Source organism: Spinacia oleracea, chromosome 3, assembly GCF_020520425.1.
Source record: "Spinacia oleracea cultivar Varoflay chromosome 3, BTI_SOV_V1, whole genome shotgun sequence".
Lineage (NCBI taxonomy): Eukaryota > Viridiplantae > Streptophyta > Magnoliopsida > Caryophyllales > Amaranthaceae > Spinacia > Spinacia oleracea.
In genome coordinates, this window is record NC_079489.1 from 132,426,864 (window position 1) to 132,433,219 (window position 6,356).

The following is a 6,356-nucleotide window of genomic DNA, read 5'->3' on the forward strand; positions in this document are numbered from 1 at the left end:
TTTAGTGTTTTCATGTTCGTGCCCATGTGTTTATGCCTACTGTGTTTTGTGCAGGAGGGTCCTGACCCTTTGTTGGGGGGATGGGTGCTTCCCGATGCTCGGATCTCGTATACCGGAGAGAGCGGATCCGAGATTGTGGAGACTTTCCCGGAAGACAGGGTTTTCCATGATGCTCCGCTCCCTGAGGGAGTAGAGGCGGTATGCACCTTTTATTTGTGTACTCTTCTTTATATTTTTTCTTTCTTTTTTTACTGACATTCTTGTTTTAGGTTCCGGCCCGTACGGCCAATGCGATGGTGGGGGTGATCAACCGGTTGAAGTCCGCGTTGGTTCGAGCTCGGTCTGCACTTTCTTGCAGGAGCCCCCACTCTACTCGGGTAATGTGCCCTCTCTTCTTTTCTTTTGATCTGTACATTTGGTTTGGCTTTCGGTTATTCACTCTCTTTTTGTCCCTTTTTGCAGACGGCTACTGGGCGTGCTGGGGCCGACGACGCGGGTCCCTCGGGCGGGGAACACGATCGTCGCGAGAGAGAGAGCACGGCACTCGCCCCTACGGCATCGCCGTTCTGACGCGGGGGTGAGTTCTTCCGGGGAGAGGTCCGAGCCGGAGCGTAGGCGGCGTTCCGTGTCGGTGGCCCGAGAGCCTAGCCCCGAGTTGCAGTCGCAACCTCATTTTTGGGGTGACTCTGGCTGGGGTCCCTCATACCACGGGGAGTGGAGTGGATGGACCGGCGAGGCTTGGAGACATGGAGCCGATGACGAGTCTTAGGCTTACCTCCTATTTTATACATATTCATTCTTGTGTTCCGCATGTATATATATATTTTTTGCGATTTTTGGTGCAAGAATGTTTTGAGCCTTCCGTGGGCTTTGTTTTAACATATTATAGCAATATTAGTTTCCTAAACCAACGACGAATTTCGAAAAGGAAAAGACTTTCGTAAAAATAATGAGTTCATATAAGAGTGCACATATATTTTTAGACTAACCGACTACTTGGGGTGTAACACCCCGACAATTCCCTTTTTCTAAAACAACCCTTTTATAAATATAACTATAGAGAATTATTAAGGCATTATCGCCCGTGTGAAAACGTACGGCTTATTCAGAATTTTGCAGCGGAAAACATAAAACTAACTTTTAGGTTCATAAATAATCGATTACATACTAAGTCCAAAACCAATTAACGGAAATAAGGAAATACGAATAGTACGACAACTTTCAAATATAAGTTAACAACCCAAATCACTTAATAAAACAAATATAACTACAAGCTCTCTAATCCCGATCCCAATGATGCATCATCTTCAAACCTGTAGATGGGCAACGCTTATTGATCCTTAGAGACTGCTCACCAAAGTTGGGTCATCACAGGATCAATAAGGCATAGCCATGATCAACACACACAAACAAAGCACGTAATCAGCAAAGCTGAGTACTACATACTAAAACAATAATAATCCTAACATGATACTATTAAACATAATTAAGGGCAGACAAAGCATGATAATCTGACGACCATACTTAACTAGACTAGGCTAGACTGGACTAGACTTTTATAACAATAATATTATTTTAATTGAAATAGGCAATGGACCGAGTTTTCTAGCTAAGCGAGGTACGGGCGCGACTCCGTAACCTCAGTGACCTGCGATATCGAGGAACGTTTGACTGAAAATAGGACGCGGTGATCAATCCGGTCCGAATGAAAGGCCATGGGCTACCACCATGAACCCCAACTCCTGTTTGTCCGTCACTTTAGACGTGCACAGTCTAAAGCTATTGCTACTCAGTTTCACTTTACATGATTTACAAATTGACACCCTGTTATGACTCAACAATCACATAAGGCATGCAACTCACATTTATTTATAACTGTTTTTATCTTGGAATTGAGTAAGTGACCACAAAGGCATCAAACAAGACTCATTCCAATTAACTCCAATCTTTTCTTTAATACTGATCAACCCCTGAATATGGGTATAAGGTTTCAACTTACTAAATAAGGTCCTCCGCCCTCATAAAGTAGTGAAAAGCTAAAAAGGGAACAACAATTAACTGATCTGAATTATATACTAAATAATCTAGTGTTCCCAATCAAACATGTTTGCAACAATCTTCCATACTAACATGTTATAATCCTCAATATGCAATAAAGGTTTAATATGTTCATCCAACAGTATCAAACATGCAATTTCAACCTGACTAAGTTCATCAACAACATCAACATAACCAAGTTCATCAATAATTCAACATGGTTTCAACAATTAGCACACATTCCAAGCACACAGGTATGTACGTACCTTGTGTAAACAAACTGCAAGACCACTTTAATAATTCAAAAGTCGCCTAAGGAGAATTCTCCGCCGACGAGAGAGGACGACGGCGGCAGGCGGTGAGGCGCGGCCGGAGGCGGCAGCACTGCTCGGCGACAGCAAGGAGAGGGTGGCGCGACTCGGTTGCTGCTGCGCAAAAACCAAAACGAGCGAGGAGAGCAAGAGCGAAAAAGATCGTGAGAAGGGTAGCGAAGCTGCAAGAGACGAACGAAAGAGAAAGGAAGAAGAACGAAGGAGAAGAAGAAGGTTACCGTGCAGCTGGCGGTCGCGGCGGCGGTAGGTGGTCGGCGGCTGGGGCTGTGCGAGGTTCAAGCATAATCACGTGAGGAGGGGTGAAAACGAAGAAAGAAGAACGAAAAGAAAAGGGGAACGAAAGAGAAAAGGAAGGACGACGGAGAAGAGCTTACCGGCTGTGACGAGGACGGTGGAGGTCCGGCGGGTGTATGGTGGCTGGCGGCTGGGCAGAGAGTACCAAGGTTTGAGGGTTTGCTAGTTTACGTGAGTTTGAATGAGAGATAGGTTTTGCTTCTTTTTTTTTTTTTTTCTCTTTTGCGTTTTCACGTGAAGTTCAAATGGGGTTTTTTGGCTTTGTTTATTTTTTTTTTTTTTTGTTTTACGTGAATTAGAGTAAAGGGAGGGTTTGAGTTTTGGGTTTTAATATTGGGCTTTCCCAAGTGGGCTAGAATTAGGATTTAGCTTTTATGATTCGAATCCAAAACTGAATAGGATCGTTTTCTAAATTCAATCAATTTTCGTAATTCAAATTCTTTTCTACTTAAAATTCTAAAATCATTTTCGATTTCGTAAATCGTTGAAAATATTAATATGTAATAAATAAATATATGTTAATTATATATTTATTTCCAAAATTCATAAATTCTTATTTAAATATATTAAATATACGGTAAAATATATAAATGAAATGTATAAAATTACGGGGGATTACAATCTACCCCTCTTAAAAGAAGTTTCGCCCCGAAACTTGACACGAAAATTCACGTATTTTTCCAAACTTTTCAACTTATTCTTATTGTAGAAGTACTTTGTGCCACTCTTGTGCATTATTTTGCCAACTAAGAGTTACTTGTAATACTCAAAAACACATTTTCTTATGCGGAGAATCTATTTACTTGCATCAACATATATAAGTTGCTAAAAATAAGCATAAAATGCATAAAAATACTATAAAAATAGGTAAAAAGCGCGAATTTCTATCGCATTCTACCCCTCTTAAAGAAAACGAGTTACGCCCTCGTAACTCATCTCAGGGAATAACTTTGGGTATTTCTTCCTCAACGAATTATGTCCTCAATACAATATTCTCACTAATCTCATTCTAATAAGTAAGACTTCTACAATTCTTTCCATACAGTGCCTCAACATGTGACATCGTAATGCTTGCATGGTAACCATTGATGCACGAAAATTCAATCGAACCTAGGTGATTTTTCCAATTACCCTTAAAGTCAATAACACAAGCTTTCAACATATATTCCGTTAGTAATCTCAGTTGTCCATCAATCGCAGGGTGGAAAGTAGTACTCATTTTCAATGTCATCCCCAAGATTCACTAGACCTTTTTGCCAATGTTTCAGACTTTTATGGTCGGTAAGAATCTCAAATGTTTTCCCATAAAGATAATGTCTTTAAATCTTCAAAACAAACGCACTAGCAGCTAGCTTTAGGTCATGGGTAGGGTAATTGGTTTCATAAAGTTTCAATTGACGCGACAACAGGTGCGGAGGTCAAACGCTCTTTTAAAATCTAGAAAGCTTTCTCACATTTCTCACTCCACTCGAATTTCGATTCTTCTTTCAACAAGTTGGTCAATGGTTTTGTTCTCTTCGAAAAGTCTTTCACAACCTCCTATAATGGTCATCTAGGCTTAGAAAACTTCAAGTATCAGACACGTTCTTTGGAGTAGGTCACTCACTCACAGCTTGAATCTTAGCATGATCTATATAAACTCCTTCTGTTCAACTTTTCGTTGTTACCGAACCTCATTACACTTTTCATGGGTGTATAACTTTTGGGCTTAACTCTTAGCTCTTGCACCAATTCATATATTTCTTTTCATCTTTTCCAGACAACAATGATTCTAACGATCCTGGACCACTCAAATCTTCTCTTAAATTTAATCCCTTACGTAACATAGTTCTCAATTAATTTAGTCCTTAACTTTTCCGTCGGTGTCACTATACACATATGACTTCAAGATTTGTATACTTCATTTAATAAAACTAGATTTTTCCTAGGCGTCTCCAAGTAATCCTCAAGTGTTTGTCATGCTCTTTCTCATTCTATGCATAAATAGGGATATCATCAATAACATCATAACGAACTAAATTCGGAATTCGTAGAAAATCTCATTCATCAAATCCATAATTAATGCAGGTGCATTGGTTAACCCAAAAGACGTTACTCTAAACCCATAATGACAATGACGAATCCTAATGAGGTCTTAGGCCCTTATCAGCTATTCTCAATTGGTGGTACTTTAAACGCAAATCAGTCTTCGAGAACACACTCGTCCAATTCAATTGATCCAATATGTCATCTATCCTAGGCAAAGGATGCTTGGTCTTGATGGTTGCATTGCTTAGCTCCCTAAAATCGATACCCAATCTCACACTCTCATCTTTCTTCTTAATAAACAACACCAGGGCTCTTCGTGGTGATGCATTAGGCCTAATATACCCCTCATCGAACAATTCTTGAAACTATGTCTTCAATTCACTCATTCCAGGAGGTGTCATTCTATCAAGTGCTCTGGGTATAGGTGTCGGTCCGGGATTCAACTCTATTGTGAACTCAAGGGCTCTAGCTGGTGACGTACTCGCAATTTCACTCGGAAACACACCAACGAATTCATTCACCATGGGAACATCCTCGATCTTCACTCCAACTTCTTTACTCACATCTAGCACAATACAGAAAAATAGTTCACACTCTCTATTCATCAATTTCCTCACTTGCATTATAGAAATCACTTAAAGGTTCTTGGACTTCTCAAAACATTCACATGAGGTCAACCTTCCCATAGGGTTCCTTAAACTTACTTTCGGAATTTCACAATCTACCTTAGCCTTGTAAAAACTTGGCCAATCCATTCCCAGAATTACATCTAGGTTTCCCATTAAACTCTATCAAGTCAGAAACGCAATCTTTTATCTTCAAAGGAAAGTTCTTAAATAACTTGGTACACCTTAAGGTTACACCAGTAGGTATACTAACAGGTAAATCAATCATTTCAAAATCTACTAACTTCAGACTCTTAATAACATATGACAAAACGAAAGAATAGGTTGCTCCCGAATCAAATAATGTTTTAACTAGCACGGAGTTAATAGAAAAAGTACCATGAACTACGTCTGCAGAATGTTCAGCTTCATTTCTAGTCATCATGAACGGTTTTCCCGGAGCCTTATTCTGGTTGTTGTTATCATTTGCAGGTTTATTATAGTTCTCTTGATTGTTTTGTGCCCCTCCAGGCTTTGAATTTTGACCTCCAGACTGGTTAAATCTCACTTGGTTCCCATCTCCACTACTATTTTGTTCCTTTCTGTGCTTAGTGAAGCACTCATACTCCCTATGCCCCCTTTTCTGACAATAGTTGCAGGTCACTAATTCTCCTTTGCAATTCTTACCAGGGTGATTATTGTTGCACCTCTTGCAGTGATACATTCTCACGGATTGACTCCTATTGTTGTGCCCCTGACTGTTTCCTCCTCGATAATTTCCATTTCCTTTCCCATTCCTATTCTCATTCATACTCTTTTTGAAATTCCCTTGGTTTTCCCGGACATTAAACACTTTTCTTTTCTTTCCAACAACATTTTTCTTGTCCCTTATGGACTGAAAACCATAAATATGAGCGGTTCTCTCATACACATTATCTAAAGGTGTAAGGGTTTCTCCACCTAATCCTAACTGGATCTCATCGGTCAACCCTTGCTCAAACCTCTGAGCCTTTATCTCTTTTGTGGCTACAACCTCAGGTGCAAACTCCGACAGCGCTAT

The 6,356-nt window shown here is 40.0% G+C and overlaps 1 long non-coding RNA gene across 1 annotated transcript; it reads right to left on the minus strand.

Moving 5' to 3' along the window:
* Positions 1 to 1,086: 1,086 nt before the first annotated feature.
* Positions 1,087 to 6,097, minus strand: LOC110784868 (uncharacterized). Its single transcript, XR_008931084.1, has 4 exons — positions 2,744 to 6,097; positions 2,588 to 2,633; positions 2,304 to 2,465; positions 1,087 to 1,347 (listed from the first exon to the last, which is right to left on the minus strand). It is a non-coding gene; the product is annotated as an uncharacterized lncRNA (long non-coding RNA).
* Between the last annotated feature and the right edge of the window lie 259 nt (positions 6,098 to 6,356).